The sequence below is a fragment of the Epinephelus fuscoguttatus genome, linkage group LG9 (genome assembly GCF_011397635.1).
Source record: "Epinephelus fuscoguttatus linkage group LG9, E.fuscoguttatus.final_Chr_v1".
Classification (NCBI taxonomy): Eukaryota; Metazoa; Chordata; class Actinopteri; order Perciformes; family Serranidae; genus Epinephelus; species Epinephelus fuscoguttatus.
The window spans coordinates 28,402,597-28,428,728 of NC_064760.1; the positions used below are offsets into that span (position 1 = coordinate 28,402,597).

The 26,132-nt window shown below is 41.8% G+C and overlaps 1 protein-coding gene across 2 annotated transcripts in view; it reads right to left on the reverse strand.

Annotated features, from left to right (window-relative positions):
- Positions 1–25,758, reverse strand: part of nlgn3a (neuroligin 3a) — a 152,133-nt gene extending 126,375 nt beyond the window's left edge. For both annotated transcript variants that reach the window (XM_049586098.1, XM_049586097.1), the window contains exon 1: positions 25,411–25,758. The gene's annotated coding sequence lies outside the window, so the exon portion shown is untranslated. The remainder of the gene's footprint in view (positions 1–25,410) is intronic.
- Between the last annotated feature and the right edge of the window lie 374 nt (positions 25,759–26,132).

The window sequence follows — 26,132 nt, forward strand, 5'->3', positions numbered from 1 at the left end:
ATGGAAAACACATCTGGAACCAAGACGTGTTATAAAAACTATCAATAAAATAAACACCACTGAGGATCTATGACTACATGTCTGATCCCTCTTCAAAAACTGCTTGAACTTGAATTTAAATTGATCACATTTGTGGTCCTTTATGTGCTCTTTGGGTAAAGAGTTCCACATATTGATCCCCTGAACAAAGAAAGATGTCTGCCCAAAGGAAGTCTTCAAAAGGACACGTCATTATTCCCCATTGATACAAGATTTTCAATTTCAAGTTTAACCGAGGCCATTTGTGTTTAGATCTGCACACACAGCAGCAGAATAAGTGTGATAACACTAATTCTTGTTGAGATAAAATACATTAGGTCAAACTTTTTAATCAGGACATAGCAAGGACATAGGACAGTGTGATGGAGTGTGTGTGTTTAGAGGACACACAGCACAGAGGACTTCATCAGTCTCCCCTCCAACAGCATCTCAGAGGTCCTCTCTGCTTTGATCTCTCTACCTGCTGAAGCACTGCCAAGGGAGGAACAGAGAGAGAGGGAGAGATTGCATGAGTTCTCCCTCATCATCCCAGAAATATTGATCGTCTCATCACCGTGGCCTTGCAGCCCATAATAAATACAACTGGGGTGATGGAGGCGGGGGGAGGAGAGGAGGAGTGGGGGATGCTGTGCTGAGTCTAAGGGAGGTTATTAGCCCTTAATGCAAGACAGCACTCCACCAAGTACAAGCCGTTAAACACCATCCTCCCCAATTCTCCGATCCCTGATTAATAGGACATGTTAAATTCTGCCAGTTCAATTCCTATTCATCAATATTCAAAAGCACCTCAACGGTACAACACGTGAGTTGTCCCCATACAGATCCCATATTTAGAAGAAAATACATAGACTTTATTCCTCTTTATTTTGGTCCGAGCCCACAGCCGTGTATGCTCACTGTAGAAGACCCTTTGTTCTCCTAGAGCGGAGAGATCTCTGCATCGCAATAAAAGTCTGAGCACAGAGCCAAATGTACTCCTACGCCCCGACATCCCTTAGAGAGAGGCTGAATGGACTCTGTTAAAAAAGGAACCAATAAGAGTTCTGAGTAGATGGAATTTCTGACTCTCCCTTCTCTGTTATTATAGTAGCTAGACTGCAACAAAGGCATTCACAAAGCTGCATTAGTCCTCTGGAACATCTAACTTCAAATGAAGTGAGCCGTCCTGACCTGAGAGAGTGTAATCACTGATTACAAATGCTTCTGGTGCTGTTACATTATAACAAAGGCTGAAAGTGCCATTATAGAAACGATAAGAGACAGGCAACAAGACAGGAAGCACAAGGCAGAAACCTGCATATCCTAGCAGTTACCTCAGCTGAACTCATTAAAATGTGAGAGGCAACGGGAAAAACTTAATTTAGTGTCCTCACCTTCTATTTGTGCTCCAGAAAGACACCAATCTACATCAGTGCGAAGGCTCCATTTTGAGGCAAGCTCGGCTTATGATAGGATTGCTCTCTGGCCTCTGTGTGTCAATAATGTAGAAAATATATCTGTAAATTGTCTGCTTACACGTGTTTACTTCAAATAGGCAAACATGGATTCCAACACAGCAAAATCAATAATGAATGTACACACATAGTGCACGTCTCCTCTCACAGGCACGCTCCGTATATAAGCTCCTGGGCTTGACGAACAACAGCCCGCCATATTAAATCAAGGAGATTGGCATGTTTCAGAAACAACGTTCGCAAAATGTCAAAACCGAACTGCGGCTTCATAAGGCTCCTGCTGGGAACCGGTGCCACTATAACAGTGAGGGATGAGGGCCCACTCTTCCTTTGCTTTGCTTTTTTCGTCAGACACAGAGCCTGTGCAGTCATTATTACTTAGGAGATTTGGCATTAAATCAAGGACAAAGACGCAGCACATTCTGACTGCTAATCACCACAGTGATGCTGACATATTTCTAAAGAAGCGGAAAGGGAGATGGTGAGGAATGACGGCGCTGCTGCTGTGGCCGCCTGCTAAGCCGTGTGTCTCCACCCCTTCTCCTGGCTGCTGGATAAATGCTGCCGTGAGTATCATTACCAGCCAAATGGCCAAGGAAACATGGAGAGGTGAGCTTGGCAGGCCAAATAGAGACAGATTCCAGGTGAGTACATGTTGAGATGAATTCTGTGGCTGCACAGCAAATAAATAATGGCCATTCGGTTAACTGCTGACGGTGCTTGAAACAACTGTTTGCTCTTTGTGACTAAAATGATAGGGACAGATTTGATCTAGAAGTCCTGGGCCCACTCCTACATCTATATTGCCTCTTTTTCTCTTGACTGGGTGTGCGAGTCTCTGAGTGTCAGATACACTTTAGGCAGTAATATGATATGTGAAACAATATGTGGGGGTATGGGGATATTAATCAAAGCAAACTGACTCAATTAGATGGGAAAGGACTGAGCTTACATTTAAAAAAAAAATCATAAATAAAGAAATTTCCCCAACAGTTCATCATCCTAACTCCTATTGATCCACTGCAGAGTCCCACTAGACACTCCTACTGAAAAAAAACTCAAAGTACGTAGCTAATCACTCAAGTAGCCCACAGGGATTCTTTGAGAAACCGCAGGGGCAAGTATTGGGTCCGTCTCTAATCTAGCCGTATGTAAACACATTAAGGCTTTACACATGGCATACTCATTATCCACCCTCCCACAGATGTCGTTTGCAGGGTGGGATCTGTTCTCTTGACGAAGTGTTTTGTGTGCAACTTCTATCACCCTGCCAACACAGCTCCAAAATGCTGCTAACGAAAGAGCACAAGATGAGGAGGGCCTCTGTCATGTTTTCAGAAATAACCAAATCATTGACAAGGAGAGTCTAATTAAAATAGCAATTTTGTTTATTCTGCACATCAGACATTATCCAGTACTGACTGTTTCCCATTAGATATCAGTGCTGTCGAATTATATGAGTTCTCAGTATTAGTATTACAAATACATATACAATGAATGTTGCAGATTCTTTTAGACACATTAGTAGTGCTCTAATGGTGGTTATATCAATCTGGCCCGTATATATACTAGTGAAATTTTGCTCAAGGTCTACAATGAAATTATTAGGGCTGAAAAGTCAGAGATTCGAATAATCAGTCAACAGAGACTGCAGTTTTTTGTTTTTTTGGGGGGTAATCACTGTCCTGTGCAGTGTACTTCTGAAGACGTTTTGGTCCCTAGATTTTGCTGCCGAGTCAGCGCTCTTTGCTTTTATGTTGCTATTTGGCACAGGCAGCTGCAGACACAATACAGTGGCCTGAAGGAGGAGAGGCTTTGCACCGTAAGGCCCTGAGATAACATTCTTCTCCCACCTGTTTAGACGTGGTGAACTGACAGCTCACAGCAAGTTCATACAATGTAGTCTCCTGCTTTTGTTTGATATCTTGTCTAAGCAAAAACTGTTGCACTGTTGTTCCAATCCACCGTGAGCGCAGTTAGCTTGTTTACTATATTACGTAAATGTTGCTGTCACATGAACATCCCACTGTCTTCCAAATATTCATATTGAACAGCCAACTCTGATTCAACTGGCGTCATTCTGAGTCGGGTACAACCCTAGAAATTATATCCCCAGAGGATAAATACTAGTGACTTTGGTTGTCTCTTGACTTCTCATGTAGCACCACCATGAGCTTTTTTGGTGAAATATCTTAATTTGGTACAGATATTTATGTTCCCCACAGTATGAACTGTATTAACTTTGAAGATCCCTGACTTTTTTCAAGCACCATCATCAGGTCAAAACTCTGATTTGTCCAATATTTAGTTTAGTTTAGTTTATTTGTTTCACACACATTAATACAAATTCCACAAATCAATAAGTACATGTGAGGGTGTGGTAGAAACCTATGATTAGAGTTGTTCCGATACCGATACCAGTATCGGAAATGCCTCTGATACTGCCTAAAATGCGGTATCGAGTATCGGCGAGTACAGCCTATGACCAATCCAATACCACGTAATGCCTCACGTCATTACGCATACGCACGCTACAGGCAAACGAAACGGAAAAATGGAGCGGAGTTTAAAAAGCATTCTACTGTAGCCTTTAAAATGTCTTTTTTTACCAAATTGTGTGGCTGCACTTTAACCCTTGTCTTGATCTGTGTCAACACTGGATAATAATAAAAAAAAAAAAAGTTTTATGGCATTCATTCTACTATTATGTATTTATTTCTTAATATTTTACATAGAGTTTTAGGAGTTGAGACATACAACAATTCATATCCCATCCATTTTTATTTTACACACTGGTATCGGATCGGTACTCAGTATTGGCAGATACCTAAGGTTCAGGGATCGGTATCGGGAAGGAAAAAGTGGTATTGGTACATCTCTGCCTATAATGGCTTGAATGAAAACCAAACCCAAAGGATATACAAAAGGTAAAATACATGCATACATAAAAAAATCACCAGTATATTCTAGGTTTCAAAAATTTCACAAAAAATAAAAGCAGATATGCAGTTAAAAAAAATGAGAAAAAACATCTTGGAACAGGAGTAATAGTCATTTTTACAGTATGAACAACAGTCTCTAAGCTTCTTTGAAGTGTTTCACAGGATGGCATTTCTAAGTCTCTTTTTCTTCATAGATAATGACATTGAGGAATCCACTGGACCATTCAAATGTGCATTTTCATTCCATAAAAAACTGACCATGTGATGTTTTATACAAAGGAAGATAAAGATTCTTAGGCTGTCTAGATGGGTAATTATGGAATTGTGACTCATTCAAAAAATTATATCTTAAATGATAAGGTAAAAAAGCTTATTGCACTTGGTACAACAGCTTTGGAAAAAGTTGCTTATCTTATGAATTATTTTAATCTAACTGGTGTGTCCTTGTGATTTATGTGGAAATACCTGCAAAACTCATGAAAATCCTAAAAAAACGGCAAACATTTTACCATCTAAAAACTCAGTGTTACTGTTAGCTGCTGATTTAGCTGCTTTGCCTCAGCACAGACTCACAGAGCTGCTATCATGGCTGCACACTCTTAGCTTTGTTTTGCTTTCTTGTCCCTTTCATCTTTGACACCACTTTTATAAAAATATTGCTCATAAGAAACTAGCGGGAAAACAGTTAAAGAGTAGAGGAGTAGTAAACCAAAATTTCTGTAGCTTCTTTGTGTTTAATACTGAGCATTATGACTGGGTAAATATCTAAACGAGCATTTTCATCAAGCATATTATCACACAAGTGTCAGTGATCAGCTGAATCAGATATTCAATGTATGTATTACTAATAGGGGTGTAACAATCACTTGATCTGGAGCAACTTCTCGATTCAATGATCAATCAATGATCCAATATTATGATGAAAAGTGAAAACATCACCATTTTTAAAGGTATATATAGTATGCACGATCTTCCTGAAAACCAATGTACAGACTCATACAAAACTAATGCCTCTCAATCATTACTGAAGTGTGTAGCGGTGCATGTCTCTGCAGTCACTCTGCCCTCTGCCTGGATTTTCTTCTTTTCTTCGTATTTTCTGTGTTCGGAATATCAATGGGCGTGTAGCACTGCAGGGCTCAGGTGAGGTTGGGACTTTATAAAAAGGTAGCAACCAGGTGCCAGACCGTAAGCAGCAGGCATCCAAGAGACACAATGCCCAAAAAACACAAATATAACCAGGCGAAATACCAAACGAGAATAAATCTGGGGTTGGCTTCAACTCTGACTTTCGCTGGCGGGCATGTTTACAAACAGTAACTGACAATGCATAGTACATCTTAGTAAACCATGGATACGCCTTTAAATTGAAATTCCCATTGCGCGTCTGTGTCACCGTCAAACAGCGCCAGGCAGATAATGGCAAGCAGCCAAGAAAAAAGATGATGAGGATATTTACTCCCCTCTCGGGAATAAATCAGTAGTGTGGAAATATTTTGGATTTCGGAGAAAAGACAGGTCAACAGATAGAGCGTATGCCATATGTAAACAATGCCATTATGAGATTAAACACTCAGGAAACAGGACAAGCCTGGCCGGGCATCTCGCTACGAAAACTTGTTGCTCTTGCTACAGCAATATTAGCTGCTCTGTTTCAACAATGTTTGGCTGCAAAAATGTGCAGGCAGGCTGAAACTCAACCGAGCTGTCCTTTTGGGAGATGCAGAGACTTAAACCAACACTGAATAAGAAAAAGTATAAATAATACATGTATTTGGGGTCCATGTCATTGGTTCGACAGCCCATTGGTTCGACATCCCATTAGTCTGACTGTCCACAGTGCTGAACGGCTCGCGGCGGGCGTATGGTGCGCCGCGATCGGCTTGAGGCGGAGCAGGCCCACGGCTTATGTGTTTGTCACTTTCTTTTTCATTTTAACCCACATCATGATCTTTTCCTGACCCTAACCAAGTGGTTTTTGTGCCTAAACCTGACCAGACCTTAACCACAGGGCATCATGATGATTTCAGAACGGACTTCGGAACAATGAGTTTAATATGGTCGGAACAATGGGATGTCAAACCAATGGGCTGTCGAACCAATGCGCAGTTCCCTGTATTTGTTAAGCTATGAGTAGAGGAAAAGTCCGCTAGCTGCTAGGCTAATTTAAGTACTGTAAAAGTGTTTCAGCTAATAATGGTGACTTGCCAAAAAGCCAGGTTTTATGTATGTTAAAGGAGTCAATTAAAATGAAACTTTTCTGTACTTAACCAGTTACATTTTTTTCCAATTATTTATGTTCCTTTTTTTTTCTTTCATGGCAAAAAGCAAAAACAAAAAGAAAGTAGTGGTAGCTTATTTTGTAACCAATTGTTCTAAATGGGCATATGATATCGTCTCATATCGATCGCAGGACCCTGAATTGAATCAAAATTGTATCATGGCAGACTTTGCAATATCAGCAAATATCATATCATTGTCCAAGGAATCAATATAATACCGTACAGTGAGGAAACCAGTGATTTGCACCGCTAATTACTTGCACAAACACCTCTCTGAGTGTTGTCTCCTGGTTGTTGGTCAAATCATCCCACATCTGCGAAGTGGCAACACGTTTGATTGGACTTGGTGAGCACATGTGAAACATGATTGAATTCCTAGAGAGGATACACTCGAGCATACCAAGGAGAATTCAGCAGATATTTCAAGCAGCTCCTCTCATCTCCTCCACTGTGAAGACAGCACGTATAACATGGCAGCACTAACATCAATTTCTGGCTTACAGTTGAAAGGAGGATGGATTTTTAGCCTTCTGGGATGCATCCCTAATAAAATTCAGGCAAGTGCAAGGAACCTGAACAGCGCTGGCATGGCGCTACGTATATAAAGCAAATCAAAGTATATGACAATCACTTCAAATGTGAACTGCTGTGTATTACTCCTGCTGTACTCGTTGGTCGAAATGCCACTTGCCATAGAGCTCGCTGCTAGTTACCAAGAGTTACCGCCCGAGAAGAAAACTCACATAACATTTACATTGATTATGCTTTGCGATTAATGAGGCTATCATTTGGGATAAATGGCTTATTTCCCATTTAAACTCTGTATTGAATGCTTAAAGTGTGTCATTTTAATCTAACAATATGCGCCGCACTGAGCATTGATCCAAGTGGATCAGATGTACCAAAGAATAGACAGGGATGGTAGTGGAGGGAAACATTTCTCTTAAAGCAGCCATTAACATTTCACAAACATATAGAGTTGAACTAAAGGTTTGCTGTGAGTTAATTGAGGTCTGGATGGTAATTACAACAGGGAGTTGATCTCTCACAATCAGGGCTCCAAGTTCATTGGCACTGCATTACAAAATCTTAGATGGATCAGCTCCTATGGCTAGTACTGACCCTTCCGCTCTGGGTTAAAGAGACCATGCAGTTGTCCTTGGCCTGAATAATCATTTGCAGAGCCAGTATCAAATGCAGAAATGCAACTAAGAGTAACCCACATTAGAGAGCAATTATTTAAACAGAACAAAACAGTTCCTCCAGGCCAGAAGAATGGCTCTCATGATAACGTGATTTAGATTGTCTCTGCAGTGAGTAGCATAGAATATACATCTAAAACTGGGATTATGTGGGTGATTTATGATGCAGTAATGTCTATAATTTAGTGGACATTTCCTGGCAGGAACAAAGAAAATTCATTCTTGCGGTTGTAATGTCCCTGCCACCCCCACCCCACCATTACAGAAAGTAAAACACAAACACAGTATCCCCATAAACCACACAAAGCCAGGCCTTTGAAGAGCTGATCATCCTGAGGACAACACTTAGCTATGCACCATTTCAAAAAGCAGTGAAGCCCTGCACTGAGTGCATGTAATTCACCACTTTCATCCACTGCATTTTGAATTATGTTTTCTGCAGACAAAGATTAAAAATTCAGATCAACTTGTCCAGAAGAATGTGGAATTAATTTCATTTTTTACACTAAAATGAAAGCTGTTGGGCCTTCACTGTGGAATGTAATAGCCTTGTGCGTTTGTGTGTGCATGTGTGTGCGTGTGTGTACAATGTGTACTGTAAGTATGCTAAGAAAATGAATCTTTCCATGGCCTAATAAGCTAAATAACAGCTTTAATTTAAGGTAAGTAGGCTGCAGTTCTCGGGGAAAATTGAAAGATCAGCTTCATCATTCGACGTGAAAGGGCTCCCACAGAATAATACATACATATACCAAGCAGAGACGTGACCTAGATGCCGCCTGTAAAATTAATGAGCTAATAATGCATTAGGTGCCTTAGCGTTTGCTGCAGTTACAGTAATGTGCAAACACAGAGATATTCCACATTTAGGTAAAATATGGTGTTGGACTGCTAGACTTAATGTAGGAGGGGAATTAATTAATCTGATCTAAAAGTATCACAGTGTGTTGCATCATATGCAGCAGTTTCGCAGCTTCACCTTCTCCCTTGAGGCATGTGCTTTAAAATGTTGCATGTACTTTTAAAACTGTCCTGAGCCGTACGTCTAACGGTCCTTAATTGTGATTGATGAGCAAATGAGCCAAGATGATTTTTTGAGAAAATAACGTGTTAATGAAAGCCACACATTATTCTGATGTTTCCTTTCAGAGTCCTCCGCTACCTGGCTTCCTTTCAGAGTACTCACAAATGCCAAAAGCACAGTGGTAGACTGATGCTATTGACATGCAAATGCCTGGTAGTTGCAGAGAAGTGAGAGGTGCCAAAGTGTATTGTTGTGTGACAAGCAGGATTTCTGAATACATAGCTGAAAGCCGAGATGTACACGAGTGCGTTTGACACAGCAAAACCCTCAGCGTCTGTTTTCTTATATAAAAAGCCATAATGGATTCATGGGCATTATGGTGTGGGCCCTATTTACAGAGAGAGCACAGGGTTACTGTAGCCTAATGACAACAGATTAAATGAGGTCTGTCCACTGCACATGATGCCTGGAGTTTTATGGGAGCATAATTAAGTTTCAAACCGACCCGACAGTGATGTGCTTTTAACTAAAGGTCAACAGTAAACAGCGATGTGAGCCACACTTGATTACTATGTATATCACAACATCAAAAAAGATGCTGCCGCACTAATGAGGGGGTGACCTTCATCTTCAGCGTAAACAAAGACCAAACAAACACATGCCGCGCCACATGGCCTCTATCAGCCATTAATAAGAGGTGTTTAAGAAATTAATAGCACTTTAATATCCAGAAGGACTACATAGCGCGCCATCTTTGACATTTCAGAGAAAGGTTTGCTGTGAAATGTATTCTGATCTTGAATGTGAGACGTATTGTACTGCATTCATAGTGTCAGGAATGCCTGAATACAGATCTATGAATTTAAAAAAAATGCAACAAAATATCATAAAAGTATAATCCGGACTGCTTTCGTTTAAATAATAAATACTCTACATGTAAAAAAAAAAAAAAAAAAATGTGACAATGGAAAATCTAAATGTGGCTTGAGTATTTACATCTTAATTCATCACATTACAGGCTCATTCAGAGCTACAGCCAGGTGGATTTAGAGAGATGTGGAGGGATTAGTGAGGTGATATCAATCACCACAGTTGAACCACCCCTTTATCCAGCAGCATCACAGCCCCTGGCTGTTTTCCCCATTGATCCCAGGCTCTATAGAGCTGGAGCTAAAGGCGAGGTTTTCCCTTCAGGGAATCCTAAAGCTTTGGAAAAAAGCTAAATTCAGTTCAAAATATGCGGATAGAGTCACACTCCTGCTTAAAGGGATACTTTGTCAATTTTCAACCAGCTCTGAAACACAACAATGTGGGTGGTGTCAGTAAATGAACTATGGTCTCTTCATCTTATGAGTGCCCAGATCTCCCTGCTCATCTCTGTTAGTTTCACAGCATCCAGTGGATTTTCGCTGGCTCTGGGGCGGTTGCTCGAACTGCAGATTGTGCTTCTGCATTTTCGTAGGCTCGCCATCATGGACCCAAAGAGTATAGAAGCGGATTGAGAGAGAGACCTGCCCCCTTCTCTCTCGGGACCTCAAACTAATCTTCAATCTAACTGTATAACTAGGCAGTGCTGATCAAATATAAACCAAGATTATGTTCCTGTGTTGCCTATTTCTTTTCTTAAATGTCTTCAGAAATATATTTTAGTGTACTGTTTGGCTGTAATATGAGATAAATACCAGCCTGCCGCTATGTTGTTTGCTGTGTCAAAACACCCACCAGCAGGAGCATTTCGTCCATGCGGAGCAGTGCATTCTGGTAGCTGTAGGTTTTCTACCTCTTGAGCAAATGCAAATGCCCCAACCTTTCTCCTCTGGTTTCTCTTGTCATGTAGCAAGGAGTTCAAAAGTATTTGTGTCTTTCTACTGCATAGACAGCCTAGTTTATGAGAAGACAACCTATCCAGCTGTGAAATACTCCTTTAAATTTTGACTTCGACTGAGGTGTCCAGATTTTTGAGTGTCAGAGATTAGATAGACAGGCTGCATTGGTAAAAAACCCCACCAGAGCTATGTCCTAGGGGCAAAGAAAGCAGCTGTTTTTCCTCCAGTGACTCTCCCTGTCATCTGTTTGGAAAAGCAGCCGCCGCCTTACACTGCTCATTGCATGCTCACATTGATATTCTAGATATTATTAGTAAGGCCGGAGACTCCAGATGATGATGAGCTCCGAGGGACATCTTAAATGACAGTGCCCTTTCTTGAGCGGGGAGAGTAAACAACAGAGGCGACCAACGCTGTCTTGTTACTAATACTCATCTGCATTTGTGTAACTGAGGGGCAAGGCCAGGAAGACAGGATGTGACTTTTCAAATATAAAGAGGGGGGTGGGATTGGTTGTGAGACACATGCCTCAATATCACACATGGAGGAGGGAACACTGTCCCCTGACAACAGTCCTTTTGGCTCGCCCTGGCAGATATGTCGACTCTCCATTCACTATTTCTAATCCTGTCTGAAAGCCTATCTTGAATGTCAGGCTTCTTCCTAAATTGGCTCGTGTTCTTAGTGATTGATTAAAGTACTGTAACCCAGCTTTATCAGACTGCCCTGAACTCTGTATTTCTGCCAAATCTATTAGGTAATGCATCTTTTGTTATTGCACTGGCTTCCCCTCCACTCCCCACCACCCCTTGTCTTTGGGAAACGCACAGATCCATTTGCTATGATACAGAATACTGAGTCGTACCTGGCTCTGCGATAGCACAGCTGCCTTCAGATCAAACAGGGGAGCAGCCTTAAGCTCACAACAGTTTGTGACAAATGTGGCATCCTAATTCAATACAGCATTATTCAGTGAAATTGGCTTAAATTTATCACCAAGAGTAAAAAAAAACCCCAGTGTGCACAGGGATATATTAAAGAACACATTTCATAATCCCCATTTCCTCTTTTCTAGCTCTTGACTGAAGCCATGGTGGTATCAAGGAACACGTCTCTGTCCCGTGACATTGAGCTAACAATATGGCTATAATTCATGAGTTCTAATGCTGTAATATCCCCCATGCCATTGCACACAGAGGAGAGAGGAGAGGAGAGGTTGCCCTGATATTACTGCTGACGCCTGAGTCCTAGACGTTGCACTTAGAGTGTCTCCTGCAGGACATTATTCAAACACACACAGGCACTACAAAGTCCATGAGACAAGAGTAGGCCACTACGGTACCTAGCACACACATCCTCAGACACTGCGGCTTACTGAGGGTACTCAAGGTCATACAGCAAGGCGCCACACGTACAGGATGTCACCGCTTTCTGAAAAAACCCATGCTGTTTTACCCATACGTATGGCGAACTACAGCGCTGAATTTAGTGGGATGAAAAGACTCGGTGCAGACACTCTGCATAAGGAACTCTGGGTATGAATTAAAATCCCATTTGTGTACTTTAAACAGAGTAGAAAACCACATTAATGACTGCACGCTTAGAAGTAGGCCATGTCCAAACACTGCAGGCAAATTTGGCCTCGGGTTGTCTGCACTTCCTCAAAAACTGCACACAGCACGCACTGTGAGCTACTACTGTATCGCTCTTCCTATCCTGTGCCTACTTTGCAGCAAAGGAGCCCAGAGCAATGACAACATATACTGTAGGTTGTGTGTATGCACCCCTCCCCGATCATGTAGCCCGACTTACACAACATTTCTGAAACAATTTTGCTCTAATGAAACAACTTCTCGCATCTGCTGCTTTCCAGCGTTCCTCCTAATGTTTTTGTCGGTGAAATGAGGATAAACATCCTCCCTGTTCCATGTTTCATTAGCAACCTGCGGGGGAAAAAAGGGTTTTCCTCTAACATCTGGATGTTAGTTACCTTGAGTGAAAAGTCATATCAGATCAGATCCCGCTACATCAAATGCAACTTGAGGGCACATTATTTATTCATTTAGCTGCTGACATCCAAACCATGCCCTAAACGGTGACACTTTGAAAAACTATTCCTCTGTGTCTGAACTGTGCAGATACGAGCAGGGGCTCGCAGGGGGGAAGAGAGTTTTATGCTCCTTTTACCAGGCATGAAGGCAGATGAGACGGAACAACGGGGCCATTGTTGTTTTCTAGCTGAAGAGCCTTGGAGCTTCTGCGAGGAGCAAACACAACAATGAGAGTGCCTCCATGCCTGCTGTAAAATTTCATGTGACTACAAGGCCTTCTCGCAATTTTCATAACCACTAAAAGCAAAGCCTCTAAAGCCACAATGGCACGTCACCTGTTACCAATATTTACCCCTGTGGTGAGCAGAAAGCCTGGCTAGCATAAATACATGCCTGTGTGGGTGTGTCTCAGTGTGCAGGGGTGATCTGTATTGTGCTTTTCATGCTTTATGAGTTGGCAGTGAAAAAACGGTGAGCTAAATCAGGAGGAAATTTTCACTCAGCAGGAGTAAAATCTGGCTTTTTATGCTTGTATTTATTTTTTCGCTGTGCATGTTTGACAGAAGCAAACAGCAACGCTTTAAGTTTTCAGGAACAAAAGCATTTGTTAATACGACAAATTCTTTTTCGTATCTCAGAGCTAGACTTCTAGCTTTCCTTGTCTTGTGAATAATTTGAAAAGCATCTGTATACACACCCTCAGGATAACCTAAAGAGGCGCATGATGACTAAGACTGCCCTGGAATTCCAGAGGTTAGCATTAGCGACTTGGTATGCAGACATACTCGGCGAAGGCAATCCATATGCGATACAAAGACAAGGTTTTCAGTGGAAGAGGAGAGCCGCCTCTGTGCAGGATTAAGTGCTTTAGATCTAATGATGCGAGAGGGCCTGTTTTTATTTGTTTTCAAACAGGCATTTTGCTCTTGATGGAATGGCTGCTGGTTTCTGTCTCCGGAGGGTACAAATGCTCATCAAAGACCTGGCTTTGTCAAACAATCCATAAACTCTTAATGCCACATAGCACGAGATACTTAGACAAGTTCAGAAAAAGAGCAAAAAATCAATGAGAGACAATTTATCCCAATTTACAATGTGATTATAGTACATAACGGTTTATATCATACACTTTCGGCGTTTGACTCCGAAACCATTAAGGGACAGCTCATGTTTTGGGAAGTTAGCCCCTCCAGCTCCAGAATTCCTTGGTGGGATTCTCACTCTTCCTATCAATATCTGCGGCGGTGGCTGCCAGAAGATTTGGTTGCTGTGGATGCTCAGGGCTGTAAATCTGGGCCAGGGGTTGTGTGGGATGCTCAGATAAATGGGTTGGGCTTTGTTTTATTGCAACACTGCTTGTCTTAACTTTCTGTGTCTACCAGGGATTTAGAAAATTTGCTACTGTCCTTGGGCCTCTCTCTGCAACAGCGGCTCTGAGTCGGGTTTGAGTCAGCCCTGGTGCCCCAAGATTACATAAATATCCTCTATGAGCCATTCACCACTATATCCATGCTCTACTGTTTTGGTTGCTTTTTATCTTTCGGAGCGTTTTTTTGTTTTTTGTTGCGTGGGTATGGGGTGCACGTCTCAGATTAAAAGGGAAACTGAGGATCTTCCTTTAACCCAATTTGACAAGTCCTTTCACACTGTGCTGAACAATTAAAACCCAAAGAGTAAACATTTCCTCAATGGAGGTTGTTCCCCTCTCAAGTCCTCTGCTCTGAACCTTTGCTAATGGATTTGACTAAAAAAGACCTTTACATGTGATGCAGCTGTTTGTCATTCATGTGCAGCAAAGCATCAATACGGAGGAAAAGTGGGCCACCGAGACACAAAGCACAATTATCCCCGAGGAAATATGTCACATTTCCAACATCTTTTGTGATAAGGTTTCCTCATTCGTGCTTCCTAATGTCTCCTTTCAAAAAAGCACAGCGGGAAACAAAGGCAAAGATATGGCTTATTAGGTCAGTTCTGGATTCCTTTTTACACACCGATCATGGATCTGCTGGATAAATCACATGGGTATCATTAGAATCAACCCTGAGGAGTCTTCGGGTGCAGCGTGCAAGTGTGTGTGTACGCTGGATAATGACTTTCCTTTAGGTATTTTTTCAACAGCCAATCAAGGAAAACGATGTGTAGCAGTTCAGCAGCCTTGCTGAAATACACTTTACAGTTCTGACGCCGTTCGCGGCACTATAAAATACACAATACTTCTTCCTTTCAATAATTTATTTCAGATGTAGACTTGGGAGATATCTTGGTCATACAAACCAAGAAGAGGCTCAAAGAATGTAAATTCAATATCCTGTTTGGTGAATTGTTATTCTTCAGCGGCAATAGCAAATAACTCTATTCGACATCCCATTAGTTAACATATTACTGGGTGCCAGGCGACCAAAAAAGCTTCAACAATAAATGCTTATTGTTGCTGTTTGCTTTGGAGCTGTGGCTTCTGTAGAATTTTAAATGCACGAAATGTGTGTGAAGCAGGTTCGGATTGAAAGAGGATGTGATTAAAGGGAATAAGAGATGAGGATGCCAGTAAATTCTGGGGTGTCAGAAAACCTTGAATCATTTAGTAATTTTCAACATGGCAGGGAAATCTGCCTCAATCAGAAATCTTCACATAAAAGCGGGAGCGCGGGATACAATTCGGTAGCATTTGTATTCTGCTTGTTGTTTGTGTATCGCTGTAAAAAATAGATGGTGAAGCCGTAGTTGTCCACAGCATGAATAAAACAAACTTGGTGGATTTTTGTTTGACTGGCTTTCTCCAGCCCAGAGCTCACTTGTCAAAAGGCTTATCCAGGCTTACCTTTCTCCAACCTAACCATTTTCCTCTTGTTTCCTTTCAATCTCAACTCTTCCTTCTGTCCTTGCTCTTATCCTCTCTGATCCCCGCTCCATTCCTGCTACTCTCAGAGTACCATTTCTATCTAACAGTATCATTTCACTCTTCAGCTTCAGGACTGCACTGCAAACCACTATTATGTCATTCAACACCTGTACTTAAACCCGGCTGAAATTCACAGTGGGCGCAAGCTGAAAGGACCTACAAGAGAAACTACAACTCTGGAGTCTCTTGTCTCAAATCTACCTTCCTGTTGTGGCGACTCAAGAGACAAAACACAGGTGTCACTTTCCATGATTCCAGAACACACACAGCAAGTTGTATCTAGAAATACACACGAGCACTTTTAGCCCATGGGAATACAGTATATTAATAATCACGGTTCAAATTGCATCCCACATAGTTACAGCATTCTACAAATAATATGCGATTATGGATTTTGCAGCGCATAACTTGGGCAGTTTTAGCAAAAACCCTCAAATCTGTGCTACTTAAAGGCTCAGAAAAGCGCCTAGAGGATCCCTCTAGTCTTATGTATTCGCCCACATCACCAAACTCTTTAGAAACAAAACTTTTTTCTAGATTAAAAAACCAGCGAGAAACTCATCAAAAAATCTCCAGCTCCTGCCCTCATCCTCACTTTTTCCACTCAAACTATTGTCATAGTGACCTACAGCCACCAATTCATCAGTGCTGCCGTCTTGGGAGAGTAAGCCACAAGGCTATTTCTGTAATGACCCAGATTTTCAGGTGAATCTGGATCTGTATCAATGTAATGAGCTGCAGCAAGTCAAAGAGAACATATTAGGTCAAATAAACTCTATTTAGCAAGGATTTTAAAGCTCGACATATATCTATCATATATCGCACAATATTTCAAATAGTAAAATAGCTTAATGTGCTGTTATTTAAGCTCCCAGAGTCATGCAACGAGTGCATCTCGCCTTAAAAACACAACTACTGCCAGAGAAAATTCCCCAGTCTAATTTCCTTTCTTGGTAATTTTGTCAGATTAATATCAAGTCAATTTCCTGGAGCCTGTTCTTACACAGAGTGATGGCATGATGATGGTATCATTGGAAGAACGCTATAATTGTGGAGGATGGCTCCTTTTGGGAGGAATATGGGCACAGATGGGCCCTGAGTTTGATGGAGGAATTTCTCTGTCCTCAAAGGCTATCAGGAAGCATTGCCAAGCTGGCAAGAGATATAAATAGACTACAGTCGGGAGCAGGTCTACATGTAAGCACCAAAATAAACCAATCCCAACGCAGGTACTATCCTATTAGAGGCAGAGGGTTTACAATGTCATCAAGGCACATTTAAAAAGCTTCCACACTGTAATACACTGTACTGTTAAGAGACTCTGATGAGATTTGGTTGCTTACTATTTACTGATCCATGTATTGTTTTACTCACGTAGCCCTTTTAAGGTTACTGGAGACTACAGCAGGACGCAGTGGACATCCATCAAAGGGCTCACACACAGACATCCACTCACACATTAATACCTGCAGGCGATTCAGACTCTCCAGTCAGCCTGATTTGCATGTATGTGGAATGTGGGAGGAAATGTGAGCATCAGTAAAGACAGAGACGTAGCTGCTGCTGAAGACGCCAAGGACACGTCCTCACTAGTGTTTTGGGGAATTTGGGAGTTCATTAAAACCTTAGTTTGTATTCTATAGTTTTTAAGGCTGATTTTGGTATTTTTCTTTCGAGTTTATGTTCTAAAAATGTCCTGTTTAGACGTATACTATGCAGGGTTGTCAGTTACTGTTTGTCAACACGCTCACCAGCGAAAGTCAAAGTAAAAGCCAACCCCAGATTCAGTCACGATTGGCATTTTGCCTCGCTATATTTGCGTTTTTTTTGGCCGTGTCTCTCGGATGCCTGCTGCTTATGGTCTGGCGCCTCGTTACTTCCTTTTTATAAAGCCCTGACCTCACATGAGCGCTGTGGGGGTACACAACCATAAACGTCCTGAACACAGAAAATTAGAGGAAAATACAAAAATGCAGGCAGAGGGCAGAGTCTCTGCAGATAAATATGCTGCCACATACTGAGAGCGGGTCATTAGTGATGATTGAGACTTCTGTATGGGTTCATACGCTGTTTTTCATGGAAATCCTAAGACCAAAAAATGAAAGGATTCTGTATTCCTCCATCAGAATTGTATCCAAGGCATTGGGGGAAGGTTTTAAAACATTTAAAGGAATAAAATCTATAAACACTCATGTGAATACAGAAAGCAGAATCTAAGTCATTATTCGCTTTTTAAGGGGCTCGTCAAAACTTTCTAAAAGGATGGGGCTGCAGTGGGAAAATTTGTACTCATTACCTTAGTATTTCTAAAATTCCTTGCTCCAGTCCTGAGTAAAAAAAAAAAAACCAATATAGCCTGCACAAGGACAAAGCAAAGGTCCCCATCACAATCCTGCGCTTTACATTTATGATGCACATAATATTTTATTTGGTCTCCAGGTTCCTCAGTAGCCAAGATAGTGAGATGAAAAAATAAATAGCCTGGTGGAAGCAATACCTCAGTCAGCCAGAGCTTTGAGCAAGTCACATCTGTGCCTAATGCCTTCTCTGTGTACTGTCAGAAATACAGGTGAAAAGTGTGGCGGAGAGTCTGCCTGAAAACAGGTATAAAAGAAGGATATAAAAAAACACTTCTACATTATTTACAACTCGCCTTGAGAAACGAAGGAAGATAAAGCAGCGTGACACTTACTCAGTGTCAGCACTGATTTAGCTAAATCGGAAATATAATCAAAACTCTTCGATAATGGCGTGAGTGTGTGTGTGCGAGCAAAACAGGAAAGAAGAAGGTGATACAACAGAGTGTAAAGCAACTGTGTTTCAAGAGTCCAGTGGTGGTGCAGAGGTCTAGGGTTATACGATGGCCAGCCAGTTTCAGAGGAGTGTGAGTGTGTATGCGTGTGTGTGTGTGGGTGAGTGAGGAAGGATCGCTATTAATCTCTTGCATTACTGCAGTCATTTCCACTCTCTTCATCACCAGCAGCATGTGCTCTGTGAGGTTTAAAATATTTAAATCTGTAATCTGTCAGCATTATGAGGTTAACACACACACCCGCAAGACTGGTGTCCTATCCGTCACCATGCTTTCCACTTCACGTGGCCCCCACATACATCACAAGGACCTGACACGGCCTTTTGTAGCTCTGGCTGGAAAAGACTTTGCGACCGGTGTCTGTAATTTCTCAACAGCGGTACAGACATGCTGCTGGACCCCAGAGAAAAATTAGGAGGAAATGTGTGCAGCTGAAAAAAGGAAAAAGAACGGAGGGAAAAAAAAAAACAAAAAAAAAAACAAGCTGCGGCACTGCGAAGCGCGAGGAAGCCTCTAATTGTTTCCCCAGTGTATGTGACCCAGTGACTCTAGAGGAGTTCTGCCTTGTTCTTTTACTACGGGTAAACCAGCATTCATTATTGATTTGGTGGCACAGACTCTTACACAACACGGTCTTATGAGTGCGGCCTAAGTGTTTCGCCAGTTTGGTGTGCAGTTGCATTAGAGCCTCGCTAATACACCCTCTTTCACCTTTCTCACACATAGTGCCTTATTTTCCTAAAACTCTGAATTAATAACCAAGAATGAATAAATTGAATGGGATTAATGCTTGAACGACAGTGACCCATATATGAATATTAGGTTGATGGAAGACACTCCAACGTAGCCCATTTAGCCAGCTCCATGTCATGTCTTCATACGACAGGCTTTTACTAAGCTCCTTAAGAGCCTGCCCCAGGGGATCTGTGGTAGGCTGGAGGTACTGACTCAGGCCTTATCTTCACTAATTTACCCCATGAATTAGGCGGGCCCTTTGCTTCTGTGTCCTGCCAGACCCACACAATACTCACTCCATGTTAGGAAAATGAGGAGAGAAAGGGGCTTAGCGATTGCTTAGTTGGATAAGAAGCTGGGGAATTGACGGGGGAAAGGCACACTCTGCCACATCAACTTTACCTGAACAGTAACGTTCATCCCCGGGATTTAAAAGTGTTGATTCCCTGTCACTTGTCTGTCTATTCTCCGGGTGGATTAAGCGGAATAGAATGCAATTTGAATCATATGGATTAAGGTGAACTTTCCAGAAAACAAACAGGCAGGGCTTCACCCCTGTCAGCCACAAAGTAAGGACTTTGTTCGTTTCAGACTTACCTTAAATTCTTTTTGACAGACAATTTAAAATTCAAATGAGCTGGCACGCTGCGTGTGTGGACTTTTAGAGGACAGTAAGTGCAGGACCACAGAAATCTATACATAAATTTGAGGGTTAGTTGTTCGCCGCGTCATACTGCATGTGCAAGTCTATGCAAATCCTAGTCAAATAGTCTGCAAATAAGTGTGACACTTCCGCAAAGTCAAATCAATGGAATGTAAACAAACTTGCATACGCTGCTCCGGTGGATTGATTCCCGCACGCCAGAGTTAAAAAGGTCATTCATGTCGTTTGTGTGTTCCACATGAATGAAATGAGCTGAGCTTCATCCCCAAACTAAGCTTGTGTAAGTCTAAAGTGCAGCTTTGCTCTCCCTATCATGGCAGCCTCCCGCCCCCACCTCTCGCTGTCTCTCTCAATGTGATGCATTTTTAAAAAGTCTCCTTTAAAAAAGGAAAACAATCGAAAATAGCTCCTCACTGCTGCCGCATATGCAGTTACATCCCTGATTTTAAATCAGCAGGCTTCATCCTCTGCCTGTGTATTATTGAGTGTAAATTTTCTAATTAATAAATAAATAAATAATAGATAACTTCTGGCAGACAGTGAGCAGAGACATACTGTGTGACATCTGCTTTGTAGTTAGAATGGCGATGTCCAAAAGAATCTTGTTTACTAAGCAGACATTGGTCTTTGGCAGGGAAACCTGTTAGTCAGGGGAGATGTTTTTGGGCCATGAACAATGTAAAATCTCTGTTAAATATGTTATGTGCAGTAGACTTGAGGCCTATCTTTGTGCCTCAGGCCAAAACCATTTTGTTAGTCAAACAAAGACTCTTTCATCTTTTCACAGATTTAACAAATACGTCTTATTCATTATTAAAAATGAATGTGACACGAGTGTGTCTGGTGAATTGTCGCTCCTTTCGAGTGATATTTTAAAAAAACAATCAGGCTGTTTTTCGGCAATTCTGTCACAAAAGGTGTGATTTAATGATGATGAAAGCGCATCCTCCTGTGCAAACATGAAGAGACAAGTTTATCCTCCTTCATTAGTCACTGTACATCCATGTCTGAGGACAGCCAGATTATGAAAGAACTCAGCTGACACGTCATTTGACTCGGGTTAAAAACATAGCCCCGTCAGTTTGCAGAGCTCTCTACGCGCTATTGTTAAGGCCGATTAAAAACCTGAAGGACTTTGAATCATTTACATTTTAAGTGATATTAAATAGAGACTGAATTCTTTCACTAATGTCTAGCACCAACATGAAGAGAGTTAGGCTGATATAGGTCTGCTTTGTAAGACATTGCCGCACAGTGTGTCTTTAAAAGCATCAGTCATCAAGGCCGATGCAATCTTGTATCTTGTTTGCTTGGTAATATAGTAAAATATGATGTGCATTAAAGCCAAATATTCCACAACTGCCTTTTTCTCTTTGTGTGTATGACATTGAGAGGAAGTGAAAACAATGTCAGGCTTTTCTTTAGACGTGGGATAGGCAGTGATAGGCAGTGTTGGGCATCAAGAACCAGTTCCAAAATTTTAACAACTACACACCGGCACTCTTTCTAGATTGGACGACCGAGTCAAAGCGATACATTTAGCTTTTGTTTTGTCTGGGGGTTATGGGAAGATCAATGAGAGCTGCGAGCACACGAGTATGGCTAAGGCCGTGCACCATTGGCTGTAGGTTGTCTTCTCTGCTCTGATCGCCAACACCTGTTTTCTCTCAGCACAGCCACCTTCTCTCTCTCCATCTCACTACGGAGCTATTCCTTCAAGCAGCTATGCTATTCTTCTAACACCGGTCATGTTTTTCTCTAAGAAGCAGAGAATGTTCTTTTGTGTTTCAACTTATATGTTTTTTACATTGAAGGACATTTAATCTAAAGGAAGTTACCTTGTTTGTGTCTGTCTTTGTGCACTGCGCTCTACTCATATTTCCGGGACTGAGCAGCAGAGTAAGACACAGACAGAGTAAAGCAGACGTAGTAGAATCACTTGCGAAGCAATGTCTGGATAATGTTTGTTGGGATGCAACGATTGTGAAATTCTGGGCCGAGTCAGGTACAGATGAATATAAATGATAAAAAAAATCCTTGAACTGCTCTAAAGTCATTCAGCCATTCGTTATGCTACCTTTGGATGAGCACAAAATCCATCCCACACATTTATGACACAACCTGTAAAATAACCTTCCTTCACATCAAGAAACGTTTTTTAAATACTTGCTTCAAAAGCCTTTTTACTATTTCCTATATCATCATTCCACCTCTGATATCTCTTTTATACTGCTGTGAAAACATTAACAAATTTGTCTTTCGAACAGCTGTGTCTATTCAAGTTTCTCGCCAAAAACTAAATGTTATAATATTACATTTGAGAGTTTTACCTTTGCCCAGCACTCGTTTTTACCAATGTGAGCTTGACGCATCATAATGTAACTCAATGCAACCTCCGTCGGCTGTTAGTTCCGGCCAACAGCTGCTAACAGCTAACAGCTAACGCTAACGAGTTCTCTTGATGATGTCAATGCAGATTTATTTTTCACAGTTCAGCACTGTCAGTGGAAATAGTGACTTAAATAGTAAGTTTAATGCGTCCTTTTGTCCTGACAGTGTCCCAGGGATGATGTCTGTCTGTCCCAGTGCCGTTTGTCTCGACCTCGGTTCTTAGCCAGCGCAAAATCGATGCAACACAATAGCAAACATCAGCTACTGGCATCAGTGTAAGCAATCTTTTTTTGCATATAGGCCGAAGGCAGTCAACATGGCGAATACTGGCTGAAACCAGTATTATTATTTGAATATCCAAGCACTAGCCCAATCGGGCAACTTGCTGATTGTATTTCCTGGCCCGACATATGTTGGAGTCTGCATCACTTTGGCAGGTTTCAGTGTAGTTACAGAACAGTGACTTAAAAAACAGCAACCAAATTAAACTGTATGAAATAAATTTACAGGTTCCATAAACTGTATGAAGTGAACTGTGACACACATATGAATTGTATTAAAGTTTTTTAAAAATGAAAGTTTCTTCTGTGACCTGTTTTGACCCCTTTGATCAAAAAATTTTGAGTCAAGAATCACTAGGAAGTGGAAATGATAAGCAGAATCAGAATTAGAATCATTAAAACCCAAACGATACCCAGCCCCGGTGATAGGACATATTTTCAGAAGGTCAGAGGTATCCATTTGGGAAATTATTTCAGCTCCTGCTCCTGCTGCTCCAAGACAACACGTCAAACACAATGAAGAATATTAGAAAACACAAATAACCTTCCGCAGCCTTTCTCATATGTGCAACAACACACCCCTGCATATACACAGAGGAGCACAGGCGCTCGCACACCTCCGTCCACACGTCTGGATGTGAGAGCAATAACGAGAGCACATGGAAAGAGAAACTGAAGGCTAAAGAACAAGAGGCCTCTCGGGCCAATGAGCGGCTCATCCATGTTAAGTCAGGCCAAGACGTACTCAGGTGTATTCACTTTAGGTCAGGACGAAGCCTCGCTGACCTTTGCAGCAGACAGGGAGTCTCATGGAGCTTTTCTTGAGCAGTCCTGAGCCTCACAGGGTAAACAATGGACTCAATGCTGCACTTTGAAACGCTGCGTGTTAGTGTGTGTGTGTGTCTGTCAGTGATCACATGTCGACCACTTCTCAGTGGCGCCAAGCCTTCAAGTCTAATATGTCCAGCTAATGAACACATTCAGCAAGCAGCGTTCTCTGTAATTATTCTCCAACAGCTGAAAAAAAAAGCTCCGGTTTTTAGCTGCCATGATTGTTACACAGCTCGAGCACAAGCCCGAAAATTTCAGGGGAAAAAAATGAAGAATGGATATTAAAACAGCAGGGAACTCGAAAAATAGCACTTTCGCTGGACTGGAATACAAACTCTGAAGGGCCAGAGAGAGAATCCACAAGCAGCAGCAGCAGCAGCAGCATGCATAATCCTTCACATGATATTGAAGACACACATACAATATAAATGAACGCAATTTGCCTGCAAATCAAAATCCAACGAGTGCTAATCAAATTTCATAGGGTGGCTTTTAAATGCGTGCAACAAAAACTCGGAATTCTATGGTGTCTGCGTTATTATCACCCATTAAGGGCTTCTTTCATCAATAGTGTGGGTATGCATGCCAAATAAAAGGCTGGATCATTTCCTAAATGCTTAGGTTTCAGGGACACATTGCTTATTCAACCAATCACCATGACAACTCTTGCTTGACATTTTCACTCCCTCTTCCCTTTTTTTGGGGGGATTCAACTCTCGCAGTTAATTATTCTCCACAGTGACTATTTATCTTAAAGCTTCTGCCATGTGTCTGGGAATGTAAAGATTGCAAGAAAGCAGACGCATGGGGGGCCTGCAGGCTCATCATAGCGCTTTGAATTTAAACCCTCCTCTTCCACCAGCAGTTTGTGCATGTGGTTTACACTTGTCACAGGAATTATAGAGATGGGAAAGTGAGGTCGTTTGCCACAGGGATTTAGCAGAGTCATGGAATAAGTCAAAAAGATCAATGCTGAAAAGAGGCTACTACGTCAGAGAGACTTTCGGTGATGAGTAGGCATGAAAATAATATATATAAGCACCAAATTATACATAAAATACATTGATTTAGGTTTTTGTCACTCTAAATCAACCAGGAAAATTCCCATTTAACCTCACGCATAATAATTAAGCATCCAAATTGAGCTAGTCTTCCAGAAACCTCCAAGAGAATCAATCTGTGTGCAAAACTTTAAAAAGAATAAGAAAATGGGGATCCCCGTATGCTTGGGCAGATCATTCTGGTCCTCAACACAACAGATGGAGGTAGCTTGCTGCAAACTGGTGCCAGATTCCACTGGCATTATATTTATAGATATATATTTATATAAAAAAATCTTAGATCTGATGTCATCCTGGGCGATTTGATTCAGTAATTCTTCTGTTTAATTTCCATTAAACTTCAGAGCATGCAATTTCATTTGCCTGAAGCAAGTCACCGGGCTATTTCATTTGCGTTAAAGGGGAGAGCAATGAAAGAGAGAGAGAGGGGAGAGAGGGAGCCTGCGCGTCACTGCTCCATCACGCACACAAGATGTCTTTATGCCCATGAAGTAACAAGTGCTCTCGACAATTACCACGTTATTTATGTCATGCATTATCAGTTGCGTTGCAGTGGTGCGTGATGGAAATGTCAGGGTGGGTGAAAAGACACAGTTATCCAGCATCCAAATTCCTCCTCCAATGAGACCCGGGGTAGTCCGTTCAAGTCACACACACACACACACACACACACACACACACAAAAAAAATCCAAATGCGTTTTGGAAGTATACGTGCTTCGTGCCGGTGTACTGCGGTGCGTCGATGTAGCACCACCAAAATCTTTATCTTTAGAGAAAATACAAGTGGTATAATTTGAGTCCAAGTAGCCCGATGTCTCTCCTGCATTCCCCCCCATAACTCACTCAGCACACACACAGCCTTGAGATGTTTCCCCCCACAGCTGCTCATCAAGTATCATGAAATGACTCACCTGCCTTGTCGAGATGTAAATCCCTCCATGCCTTGCTTTTCCGACAATAAAAAGCCGGGACAATGTTTCACTGTTTCGGGGTCTTCTCCACTTGCAGTCGGGTATACTCCAAATATCCGTATAGTCTGCGCACTGCTTATGTTTTTCGGGAATGACCTTCCTGTGAAGCGGTGCCGTCTCTCATTATCCTCACAGCGCTCTCATTTTAATGCATTTCTTCCATGTTATTGTGGGTTTTTTTCCGGCCGGGGAAAAGCTCTCCTCCTAGTCCTGGTGCGTTTTGATGCTTTTGCCTGGACTCTTCGGCTCAACACGAGCTTCGCGGGGGCGCGCGGCGCGATCCCGAGGCTGAATATTCGGGAGCGCCGATTGGAGATGGAGAGGAGAGTTACTAGGTAACCAAGGGCACACGCATCATACATGAAAAGGAGCAGAGGATTTATGCCGTCCAACTCTGCTCTGCCCTTCTGCTCTGCTGTCTCTGACAGGTCATCAAAAACAGCCTCTTTTTTTTCATGTTTCACTGAGGGACCACATCTCACTGTCCCCCACAGACATCACCCTGTAACATGCATCATTCATCCTCAGGCTGTTTGTCCTATAGGAAAAAATCTTTAATTGCGTTTTCTAGGAAATTCCCATTTAAACTCAAGATTAAATTCTACTATAGACAACCTATTTACAAAGACAAACAGTTAAGAGCAGGGAGGAGGACTTTTATA